This window comes from Oryctolagus cuniculus, chromosome 20 (assembly GCF_051225735.1).
Source record: "Oryctolagus cuniculus isolate XC-2025 breed Fujian yellow rabbit chromosome 20, ASM5122573v1, whole genome shotgun sequence".
In the NCBI taxonomy this organism is placed as follows: domain Eukaryota; kingdom Metazoa; phylum Chordata; class Mammalia; order Lagomorpha; family Leporidae; genus Oryctolagus; species Oryctolagus cuniculus.
This window is the reverse complement of record NC_142886.1, coordinates 22,524,495-22,536,927: the sequence shown is the minus strand read 5'-3', so window position 1 is coordinate 22,536,927 and position 12,433 is coordinate 22,524,495. Positions and strand designations below refer to the sequence as shown.

The 12,433-nt window shown below is 52.2% G+C and overlaps 1 long non-coding RNA gene across 2 annotated transcripts in view; it reads left to right on the top strand.

The window, feature by feature from the left end:
- Positions 1 to 8,536, top strand: part of LOC103351694 (uncharacterized) — a 59,258-nt gene extending 50,722 nt beyond the window's left edge. The window contains exons 5-6 of one of the 2 annotated variants that reach the window (XR_016226571.1): positions 8,110 to 8,218; positions 8,317 to 8,536. This is a non-coding gene — a long non-coding RNA (uncharacterized LOC103351694). Of the gene's footprint in view, positions 1 to 2,816; positions 3,105 to 8,109; positions 8,219 to 8,316 lie in introns of those variants that run through there. The other variant, XR_519423.5, reaches the window with a different exon arrangement.
- The last annotated feature ends 3,897 nt before the right edge of the window (positions 8,537 to 12,433 follow it).

The window sequence follows — 12,433 nt, the reverse complement described above, 5'->3', positions numbered from 1 at the left end:
CGCCAAAGCATGGAACCAACCCAAGGGCTCACATCAGCAGGCGAATGGATAAGCAAAACATGGCCACAGCACTGTTACTTCACGCCTGTCAGAATCGCCAGTCGAAAAGATGCAAAGGCAGTTAATGTGCCTGGGGCTGGTGTTGTGGTGCGGCAGGTGGAGTCACGCCCCGTATCAGAATGCTGGATAAAGTCCTGGCTTCTCTGCTTCGGGTCTAGCGCCCGGCTAATACCCCAGGAAGCAGTGAATGATGCCTCAAGTACCCGAGTCCCTGCCACCCATGTGGGAAACCCAGATGGAGCTCTTGGCTTCAGTTTGGTCTGTTTCCAGCTACTGTGGCCATTTGGGGAAGATCTCTGTTTCTCTGTTACTCTCCCTTTCAAATAAACAAATCCTTTAAAAAACATGGTTTAGGTACAATGGACCATTTTTCAGCCACAAAAAGGTAGGAAATTCTGACACCTGTGGCAATATGGATGAATCCTGATCACAGCATACAGTACGCTCACTGAAACCAGCCAGGTCGAAAGGACAAATGCACACCGAGCCCATTTACACAAGGTGCTGGGAGGGGCAGGTCCAGAGAGTCAGAAGGTAGCACAGAGGGAGCCAGTGCCTAGGGGACAGGGGCTTCAGTGTGGGGTGGCAGTGAAGCCCTGCGGACAGCTGGCGGTGAGGGCGGCACGGCGGCTGCTGGGCTGCTGTCACTGACTAGCGCACTTGGAATCAGTGCAACAGTAACTGTTACATGTATTTCACTACAGTGCACAGGAAGGAAGCGAGAGGAAAACGTGCTATCCAACCTCAGCCCTGCTTCAGTTTGGGGGTTTATGGTTTTGCCTGCTCTTAGGTGTCGGGCTCTGAGCTAAGCACCTGCCACTTCATCCTCACGACACAGTGAGGAGTCTCCTGTTTGTTTATTAATTTTTTTAAGATTTACTTTGTTTATTTGAAAGTCAGAGCCACAGAGAGAGGTAGAGACAGAGAGAGGGGTCTTCCCCTGGTTCACTGGTTCACTCCTTAGATGGCTGCAATGGCCGGAGCTGCGTCGATCCAAAGCCAGGAGCCAGGAGCCTCCTCCAGGTCTCCCACGTGGGTGCAGGGGCCCAAGGACTTGGGCCATTTTCTACTGCTATCCCCAGCCATAGCAGAGAGCTGGATTGGAAGAGGAGCAGCCGGGACTAGAACCAGCGCCCACATGGGATGCCAGCCCCTCAAGCCAGGGCCCTAACCCACTGTTTACTTTATAGATGGAAAAGCAGAGGTTCCGAGAGGTTGACTTGGGTCCCTCACACCAGTTCTCTTTGTCCAAAGCCTGTGTTCTTAGCCAGTTCTCTTCGTCCAAAGCCTGTGTTCTTAGCTTCTTCCCAGACAAATCTCTCTCATTTCTGAATAAAGCAAATTTCAGAACTACCCGCTTCATCTCCGAGCTCCTTCAGTGTGTGCTTTCAAAGAGGGGAAGTAAAACATGGCTTTTTCCGATGATCCACACTGAGGTCTGGGCCTGTGAGCTCCTCTGGTGGAGAAGACCAGTGGAATTTTCCTTTCTTCTCCGAACCTTGGCCTCAGCATTTGGCAAGGCTTAGAACCCAAAGAAGAGGCATGTATGGAGGAGAAAAGAGGATGGACCACAAGGTGGATGACACCCAGAAACATGAACAAATAAGCCAGATATGGCTGATTAAGGGCACAAAACCAAACACAGAAGAAAAACTTGGTGGGATTCTAAAATGAGAATTCTACATCACTGGCCCAAAGAAAGGGAGCTGTGGCAAGGGTAAGAAACAAACTGCTAATTTAAAAAAAAAAAAAAAAAAAAAAACAGCTCACTAGGTTTTGGAACATATTTTCTGTATTTACATATATCCTCACTTCTGTTTGGTTAGGTTCTATCCAATTACAGTATCAGATTAAAAACTCCCCTTGTGACCAAGAAAACCCTCAAGCTTCTACACAGAAGGAATAGCTGGGGACCCTGGTAACCATAGCAACTTGTGAGCACCCCTCAGACCAGGTTAGGCTAAAAGGGGAGGAGAGAAGGCAGTTTACTACCGTCGGCATTTGGTGTCGTGGTTAAGATGCCCCTGGGATGCCCACATCCCATATCAGAGTGCCTGGTTCAAGTCTGGGCTCTGCTTCTGATTCAGTTTCCTGCTAATGAGCACCCTGGGAGGGAGCCCATGAAGGCCCAAGTACTTGGCCTGGTCACCCACGGGGGAGGTGTGGATTGCGTTGTAAGTTCCTGCCGACAGTCTGGCCCAGCCCTAGCTGCTGTGGGCTTTTGGAAAGTGAACCAGCAAATGAGACATCTCTCTCCCTGCTCCTCTTTCAAATAACAACAAAGTATAAACATCGATTTTAAAGGAAGCAGTTGATTGAGTTTAGGGAAAAAAAAGGCATCATTCCCCCTCTCCTTCCTGATCAGAGAAGGCAGCCACGCCAATCGGATCAAGCAAACCTAATCCTGGAAGAGGCACGGGGGTGAGAGGGGGACCGCCGGCAGGAGAAGGAAGCCCTGAGTCACTGAATCGATTCCTCTTTTATCCGATCTGGTGGGTGGAAGTGTGGCAGACTGCTCATTCCTCAGCTCCGCTGGGGGAGAGTAACATGAGTTAGTGGGTAGGAGTGGGGGTGGCACTGTGCTCCCTTGTAATTAGAACTGAGCAAGTCTCGGGCTACATGGGAGCCAGAGCCTTGCGGCCTGCTGCCTGCAGCCTGCTCCCAGCTGAACTGTCAACAGCGAGGTCCGACTGGCTGCTCCCTCCCCTCACCTCCCCTCTCCTCTCCTCCGCGCCACCCCCTCTGCCCCCACACAGGTGGAGCTCAGGAAGCAGATGTCGGAGGTTTGGCTGTAAGTGGGCGACAGGACACAGCGAAGATGCAGCCAACAGCGAGAGGCGGGAGTGAGCTGGAGGGGGAAGGATGCTGCGGGCTGGAGCCCCTGCTGCCATCACTCAGGCGTGAGTTGACCAGGCTGCTGCGGATTGACGGGGTCCCCCAGAAAGCAAGTAATGCGAACTTCTTCCCCTAGCAAGTGTGGGGCCTAATAGGAGGTGTTTACATCCTGATGGCTCCACCCCCATTGAATGCACCAATGCTGGTTATAAAAGGTCTTGAGGCTAGGAATTTGATCTCTGCATATGCATTCATTCTCTTCTCTCTCTCTCTCTCTCTCTCTCTCTCTCTCTGTCTCCCACCATGCAATGCCTTCCACCATGTTATGCTGTAGCAAATAAGGTACTCACCAGATGCAGACCCTGCATCCTGGACTTCCCAGCCTCCAAAACCGGGGGCCAAACACACTTCTACGGTTCAGTTCATAAATTATCCGGTCAGAGGTATTCTGTCACCAGTGCACAAAATGCACTAAGACAAAGGCTCTGTCAGTGCGGTAGACGTGGGAGCCACCAAAAATGGGGCAGAGGTAAAGAAGAGGAGAAAGCCACCTGGACTTGGCCTTCCTGCTAATGACAAAGCAGACAAAGCCCCCGAGGGGTCACCAAGTTCCACCTGTATGCAACAGGAGCACCCCCTGGGCATTCTTGGTGTCTGAGCAAAGGCCTCCTGGGAATTAGCTTTTGAGAAAGGGCTGATGGGGGGAAGAGCACAAAACAAAAGACCCAATCGGGGAATGCACAGACTGTGGCCTGACGAGGGCGGGGTCATCCAAGGCAAGAGCAAAGAACTCGGGAGTCTCTCCCGGCCCAGCAACGGGGACGTCTGGGCGTCCGAGAGTGGAGAAAAGGCTCTGCTCTGGACTTTGCCAGCCCTGCCCTCTCCCTGGCACTGTTTTGGGAGTGCGGGTTCTCTTTCAGCCCAACTCCACTGTGCTCACCAAGTGGCTCGTCGGGCCTCGGGAGCAGGAAGGGTCCTGGGCAGCCTCAGAGAGGCTGGGTGTACAGCACACACTCCCCCTGCACTGCTCCGTGTGGACCCAGGGTCAGTGGGAACCCGGGCTGAGGGAAGCCCCACAGGATTGCTCCAGCGCTCCCGCTACACTACTATCGGTTTCCCCTTCTCCCAGGGGCCTTGTGTGCAATCTCGACCACCCCCACAAGGCCTCTAGCTCGGTTTTCCTTCCAGGGTGGCCCCGAGCGGGAGGCCCTGAGCAGCGACGTCTCCAGTGCAGTGCTCGGCTGGGGCAAGGTGCACACACAGTCCTGGAACCCCAGGCCGACACTGCAAGGGGAAGGACTCCGGCAGCTGCCAATGCCTCGCTCCAGATCTCTCATGCCAGGGCCTCAGGGGGCATCAGAGGCCTTTGGGAGCCTCGCACAGCCCCAGGGTGTTTCTGGTGACGTCCATCAGTATTACCCGAGGAAAGGCCTCTCACCCCACTGACCACAGCAGTGAACCCGAGACTCCCCACCAGACTCCCTTAGCAGCAGATCCTTGCATTGTGCCCAGGGGCCAACTGCAAACATCACCTGTGCCCGGCACCTCTCCTGCTTCCCTCCACCGGCAGCCTGGGTGTCTCAGAGCCAGGCAGTGATGTAAATTAGCCTCACGGAGGCTGGAGATGCTCCCAGCCTCCTTCCTCCCACTCCACTCGGCAGGTGAATCAGAGACAAACCCTTCTTACCCTGACTCTACTCAGCTTTCTTTAGCTTCATTGCAAAGGGGCTAAAAGTTGAATGAAAGACAAGAACAAGAGAGGAAAAAAAAAAAAAAAAAAAAAAACAGCCACCGCTCAGTAGAGCTGGTTTTGTTTGCGGTCTTTGTGTGATTGCGTGACACCCAGATGAAGACACGGGCCTGGAATTCAGCAGCGTGACTCCCTTGGTAAACCATTGTCAGAGCCCACATTGTGCTGCTGTACCAGAATCGCTGAGACTGGGAAATTTATCACAAGTGGCTCCCAGTTCTGGATGCTGGGATGTCCACATCAAGTCGCTGCATCACTTTATGACAGCACAACCCCAGCTGTGAGGGTGGCGCCCTCATGGCCCAACCACCTCTTAAAGATTCCACTTCTTATCACTGCTGCAGTGACAATTAAATTTCAACATGGGCACTGGCGTTGTGGTGCAGTGGAGTAAGCTGCCGCCTGCAACACCGGCATCTCACAAGAGTGCCGGTTCGAGTCCCAGCTGCTCTACTTCTGACCCCGCTCCCTGCTAATGTGCCTGGGAAAGCAGCAGAGGATGGCCCAAGTCCTTGTGCCTCTGCCATCCACATGGGAGATCTGGATGAAGCTCTTGGCTTCTGGCTTTGGCCATGCCATTGCAGCCATTTGGGGATTGAAATAGCAGATGGAAAATCAATCTCTCTTTCACTCTCTGTCTCTCTCTGTCTCTGTCTCTCTCTGTCTTTCCCTCTCTGTAACTCTGTCTTTCAAATAAATTAAATGTTTTTTAAAAGTTTCAACATGGATTTTGGAGGGGACAAAACCTTCAAACTATGCTACTATACTGTGTCAAGTTTTGGCATGCCCTTCAGGATGTTTGTTGGGGGTGGGGGGTAGTTAGTTAAAGGTGTTGTCTCACTCCATTGACAGGTGTCCTGTAGCTGAAAAAGGTTTTCTCTTTCAAGATGAGTATTTTATTTTTAATTTAGCCCGTGGAAAGATAAGTCATTTTCCTTTGATGGGAAAGCTTGTTAGGTTCAGTTTTAGTCTCAGCAGTGTCTATAGCAACAATGTCTAGAGAGTAATTTTATTTCCCCAATTATTGTCATTTTAACTTAATTCCATTGGCAAAGCCAAGGCTGGTCTTCCTCTGTCACCTGGGAAAGGACTTCTGCATCACTGTCCTGGCAGTGACATTGGAGCTGGGATCTGGGATCATTACTTGTTCTCTTCCTCCCGGCAGACAAGTGGGCTCTTGTTAGAATGCAGATGAGAAATCTGCCTGTAGCTGCTGGGATCTGCAGGGCTAAGACACACAACATGCAGGGCCATTGTCAAGGCAAATCTAGCACAGAAAATGCAAGGCAGCGCTGCACACCTGTCCCAGCCTGAGCTCCCCTGTAGCGCAGCCTGAGGCGAAGGCTTATATGCTGCTCCCTGTTAAGGAAGCAGAGCAGGGAGAAGAGGGGGAGGCAGCAGTGGAGGCAGCATGGGTGTCAAGCACAGCTGACTGCCCCATCTCAAAGGCTTGCTGTCTGAGGGGTGCTGTTGACAGTGTCTCAGGGAAATCTGTCTACGGAGGAAATGGTAAGAGTGGATAGGTGTGGGGCGCAGGGCCCGTCTCCCATAACATGGCAGGGCCCATCACCCGGGAGACAAATAAGTACTAAGACTGTGGACAAATAAATACTGAGGACAAATACTGAGATTACTGAGACTAGACTAAACTACTGGAACTGCTAAGACTAACTCTATGCATCTGATCTCCCACCATATGGCGCAGAGAGGGAATAAACAACTTCCACACAGCTGCCTCACCAATTCGACTAACAAGCTGATCCTGCCCCTGATTGGAGGAGAGCAGCGTGCTCAGCACATGGGGAGAGAACACCAGCAGAGTTGGGATTGGTGGAAGAGGACTATAAAGGAGGAGAAAGACAACATGCAGGAGGAACATCTGAGGAACCCCTGAGAGAGCCGGCTGGTGGTGTGCTGCTCCTCTGGGGCGGCGGGGGGGGGGGGGGGGGGGGGGAGTAGCGGCAGCTAACCCGGGAAGGGCCGGGCAAAGAGAACAGCACAGGGTCTGGTGTCGTTCCTCCACGAGTGGGGGAGCGACAGGTAGGCAGGTTCCATTCTCATTGGTCAAAGCTTCGCTCCACAAGGCACCAACGCACCGCTCTTTTGGGTTGTGCTGGGTCCCCCAGCAGATCCTACCGCTGAGCTGTGGCTCCCATCAGTGGCGATGCTGCAGGCTGGAGGTGCGAGGAGGAGCAGAGAAGGGCCAGAGGCCAAGGCGCTGAGCAGATGTGCCTCTCTGTAAGTGGCCTGACTCCTCGGGAAAATGTTTGCTGGGGCAGATCAGGCAGTCAAAGGTCCCAGGGACGGGGGGGATGGAGAGGGTCTGAATGGTTTATGAGATGTATCTAGCACAACAACATGCCACAAGCTGGCTTTCTAGAACTTTCTTCCCTGCCTGTGTGGTGTGGTTGCCTCATTGCAAGGGTCCATCAGGCCTTCAGGAAGGCCTACCCTTGGTGTGAAACAGAAAGGTCAATTGGAACATGTTCTGAAAGGGAAGAGAATTGGTTTCGTGGGGAGGCAGCCCACGTGGCCGTGCAGCAAGCAGGCCAGGGTCGCTCTCGCCGGCGCTCTGCTGAGTTCCCGCGGTGCCAGTCACTTCCCGAGTGACACTGCAGTGTCCCCCAGAGGGCTTCACTCACTCTCAGTTACAAACATCGGCATTTTAACCCCAAAAGTCCAATCCCCTTTATTTGAGACTTTCGCCTTCAAATTCAATGCATAGCTCCCCACACGGCTACTCCCTCCCCAAGCCCAGGCTGGACTGGAGAGTGATGGGGACCCAGTCACCCGTCCCACCGCTCTCCTCCTTCCTTCCCATGCTCTGCCCTCTGGGGTGGAGTGAGACCAGAGAGCAGGAACCAGCACCGGCTGCATAAAGGCCTGCAGGACACACTAGGAACATTGGAAAGCTCATGGAGAAAGGACATTGTCAGTTATTTGGGTCAAAGAAAAAAAAAGAAAAAAAAGATTGTGAGATCTATGCATATGAGGATTCTGAAAAGGTTTATAGAAAATATGTATTATAAAAAAACTAGGCATAGATTTCAATTTTTTTTTCAAAACAATCGCTTATTTGTTTATTTGAAAGGCAGAGTGACAGAGGGAGAAAGACACACAGAGAATGAAAGAGAGAGAGAGAGAACCTTCCATCCATTTGGTTCACTCCCCAAATGGCCACAACAGACAGTGCTGGGCCAGGCTGAAGCCAGGATCCAGGAACTCCACTGGGGTCTCCCACATGAGTGGCAGAGGCCCGAGGACTCTAACATGGGATACAGATGTTCTCCCTTCATTGTGACACCAAATGTGCACCTGTAAACTTATCCTTGTTCCATTTTTATGCAAACTTTTTGAAGTGCCCTTATCTGATCCCTTCCTTGGTTGGTCATAATTGCTTTTCTGTTTTCTCTGGTCTGGATATGGCCGGGTAACAGTCTCAACAGAGACTCCCTTCCAAACAGGTTCTCAAGAGGAATGATCCCATCTTCAGGACAACCCTCCCAGAAGCTGTACGTCTAAGCGGCAGTCCTCCCCTTCCTCATCACCTCTAGGATGCAGGAGTGTGCCTACGTAAGTGCAATCTGTCTTCTGTACCTCTGGGAATGGAAAATGGACAGGGATGTCCTTGCTCCCTCTGCCAGGTCACCTCTCTCCATCATCTCTCACAGGGTCCTTCTCAAGCTCCAAGCAGAAAGTGAGATGCCAGACTCCCCTCCTGAAGACACCCCCCCCACCATGTTGTACAAATGACGCTCTTTGGACCTGGCTCTTCCCACTGGCCCTGGAGGCCACCACCCTTCCACCCAAGGAGGGTCAGAAGGTGAGACACACCTGCGTTTCCTACTGCTCTCCTACCTAAAAGAGCATCTCTCTGCCTCCCGATCCTGGGACGGGAGATGGGGCAGGAGGTTCTACTGCTTCCTGGCGCTCTGGGTGTCGCTGTCCACTGTGGCCAGCTGTTCTCCGGGGAAACAGTGGTTTTATTTTCGGCAGGGCAGTCATTATCAGTTCCAACCAATAGGAGAAAAAACTCCCACTTGGTCCCTCTCTTCCCCCTGTTACAGAAATAGCCCCAGTCACTGACTGTTTTTAAAAAGTGTCAGCAAGTCTGGTACCTTTGGGGAGTGATTCTTCAGCCTCTGTGAATTTTTGCCTGTTTTTCTAAAGGCTTTCCTGTGTGGGTGAGGGAGGTTTGCTGCTTGTTCCTTTGTTGTTCAGTTCACTGCCAGGCAGCCACCTCCCGGCCCTCACTGTTGGAGCATCGGCATCACATCCAGCTCTCGGGCAGCAGGACCATGGAAGGGCCCACTCTACCGCTTTTTAAGGGACTTTCTGGAAGGACCACATAACCCCTCTGCCGAGGTCAGAACCCAGTCCCCAGGGTCTGTTCAGCCATGATGGAGGCTGGGACAGTCTGCCATGCTGAGTTCCCTGCTTCCTCAAATAACAAGATGATGACACAGGCAACTGGAAGTCTCCACAGTGTCCCCAAAGCTGGTCCTTGGAGCTCATTCTCTTGTGTAGCTTATTGCGCTAGGGACATTCTGCAAGTTGTCTTTCTTCTTTAAAAAGAAACAGCGGCAGGTGTTTTGTGCAGTGACTGAGACATGTGTTGAGTACCTGCATCCCACACCAGAGTAGCCGGCCTCAAGTGCCAGCTTCTGACTGATGCTAAGGTAGCAGCTCAGGGCTCAGGGGCCTGAGTCCCTGCCACCTCTCTGAAAGGCCAGGATTCAGTCCCTGGTCCCCACTGTGGCCTGGCTCAGTCCTGGATACTGTGGGCATTGAACAAGTGGATGAGAGCTCTCTGTTCTGTCTCTCTCTGTGTCTCTCTTTGCCTCTCAAATAATGCAAATAAATTTAAAATAGGGGAGGAAACTGGGAATATATACATTAAACATTTAAAATAATTTTTAAAGCAACAGATATGTGTAATAATGGAAAACAGACAAAAAGCAACCATACACACATAAAAAGCAAAGTCCCACCATCAGAAACGATCAGCGTGGTGTTCGTCCTACGCTTTTCTACGTGTGTGTGAGGATGCTTCCGAACGCTGATGGAGGAGCAGACTTTCGGTGCAGCAGTTGAGATACCACCTGTGATGCCCACGTCCTGTACGAGAGCGCCAGATTTCAGTCCCAACTCCCCTCCTGATTCCACCCTCCTGCTAGTGTGCACCCTGGGAGACAGCAGGTGACGGCTCAAGTACTTGAGTTCCTGCCATACAGGGGAGACCTGGATTGTATCCCCAGATTCTGACTTTGGGTTGGCCCAGTTCTGCCCGTTGAAGACATTTGGGAAGTGAACCAGTAGTTAGGAAATGTTTCCATCTCTCCCCCTCTCCCCCTCTCCCCCCCCTCTCCCCCCCCTCTCCCTCTCCCTACCCTCTCCCCCTCTCCCCCTCTCCCCCTCCTTCTCCCTCTCTCCCTCTCTCTCTCCTTCTCCCTCTCCCCCTCTCTCTCTCCCTCTCCCCCTCTCCCCCTCTCCCTCTCCTTCTCCCTCTCCCCCTCTCTCTCTCCCTCTCCCCCTCTCCCTCTCCCCCTCTTCCCCTTCTCCCCCTCTCCCCCTCTCCCTCTCCCCCTCTCTCTCCCTCTCCCCCTCTCCCCCTCTCCTTCTCCCCCTCTCCCCCTCTCTCTCTCCCTCTCCCCCTCTCCACCTCTCCCCCTCTCCCCCTCTCCCCCTCTCTCCCTCTCCCCTTCTCCGTCTCTCCCTCTCTCTTTCTCCTGACCCGGCTTTCTGCCAGTGCAGACCCTGGGAGGCAGTGGGTTCCTTGCCTCTTCTTGGAAGGTCTACATTGTGCTCCCAGCTCTGGCTTCAGCATCGTGATGCCCACCCGAGCTGCTGTAGGTGTTTGAGGAGTGAAATAACAGATGTGCACTATCTTGCTTACTCTCTGTCTCTCAAATGCACTTTTGAAAAACTAAATCAATTACCTAATTAATTTAAAAGGCAGCAGAGGTGAGGCAAAAAAATGCTAAACAAATGGATTAAGTATAGCAAAACTTCCCTCATGGTCTGCTGAAATGAGTAACAAATGAAAAATCAATGATTGAAAAGCATTCCTTTTTTGACCAGAATTTTCTTGCTGGCCAATTTATGTTTGACCAAATTGCTTTCAGCAGAACCAGCTGGAGACGGTTTTTTGTCTAAGATTTATTTATTTATTTATTTATTTGAAAGGCAGAGTCACAGGGTGGGGAAGGGGGGACACAGAGAGCGAGATCCTTCATCCACTGGTTCACTCCCCAAATGCTGCAACAGCTGGAGCTGGGCCGATCCGAAGCCAGGAGCCAGGAGCTTCTTTCAGGTCTCTTACATAGATGCAGGGGCCCAAGCACTTGGGCCATCTTCCACTGCTTTCCCAGGCCATTAGCTGAGAGCTGGATCAGAAGAGGAGCAGTCGGGACTTGAACCAGTGGCCCTACAGGATGCCGGCACCCCAGTCATCAGCTTTACCCACTGTGCCACAGCGCCACCTCCCTGGAGATGATTAAAAATTAAACCACTCCTGGAAGGTATTTAGGGAGCCAATCTTAACCTGTGTCGTTTTACCTAGGGTCAAGCTGGAAGTGTGTGCTACTGCCCTCCCAATCAGAAGACAGAATGTACCCACTCAGGACCCATCTTTCTATTTCCCCATCACTTGGGCTTTGCTCAAACAAGACTCACTCTAAACATTTAGAGCACCTCTTCAGAATATTTGGAGATTTTCTAAGGTTCCTTAGATGCAGGGTACTTCAAGAAGTTTGTGGAAAACAGAAAGAAAAGGAGCCAGCACTGTGGCACAGCAGGTTAACACCCCGGTCTGAAGCACTGGCATCCCATATGGGCACCAGTTCGAGTCCTGACTGCTCCATTTCCAATCCAGCTCTCTGCTATGGCCTGGGAAAGCAGTAGAAGATGGCCCAAGTCCTTGGGCCCCTGCATCCGCATGGGAGACCCGGAAGAAGCTCCTGGCTCCTGGCTTCAGATCGGTGCAGCTCCGACCATTGCGGCCATCTGGAGAGTGAACCATCGGATGGAAGACTCTCTCTCTTCCTCTCCTCTCTCTGTGTAACTCTGACTTTCAAACAAATAAATAAATCTTAAAAAAAAAAAAAAAAAAAAAGAGGATGCCTCCGGGGTGAGTAGGTCAACACCAGCATCTCGTGTCAGAGAGATGCTTCCAGTCTAACTCCTTGCTAATGCACCTGGGAAAGCAGTGGAAGATGATCCAAGTGCTTGGGCCCCTGCCACCCACGTAGAGACTCAGCTGGAGTTCCGTGACTCTGGCTTTGACCTGGCATAGCCCTAGCCATTGTGGTCGTTTAGGGAGTGAAACAGTAGATGGAAGATTCTCTCTTTCTCTCTCCCTCTCTGTCAGATAAATAAATCTTACAAAGAATAGAACACCTGGCGGCGCCGCGGTTCACTAGGCTAATCCTCCGCCTTGCGGCGCCGGCACACGGGGTTCTAGTCCCGGTCGGGGCGCTGGATTCTGTCCCAGTTGCCCCTCTTCCAGGCCAGCTCTCTGCTGTGGCCCGGGAGTGCAGTGGAGGATGGCCCAAGTGCTTGGGCCCTGCACCCCATGGGAGACCAGGAGAAGCACCTGGCTCCTGCCATCGAATCAGCTCAGTGTGCCGGCCGCAGCGCGCCAGCCGCGGCGGCCATTGGAGGGTGAACCAACGGCAAAGGAAGACCTTTCTCTCTCTGTCTCTCTCTCTCTCACTGTCCACTCTGCCTGTCTAAATAAATAAATAAAAAATAAAAAACAAACAAAGAATAGAACGCCCAGCACCCACC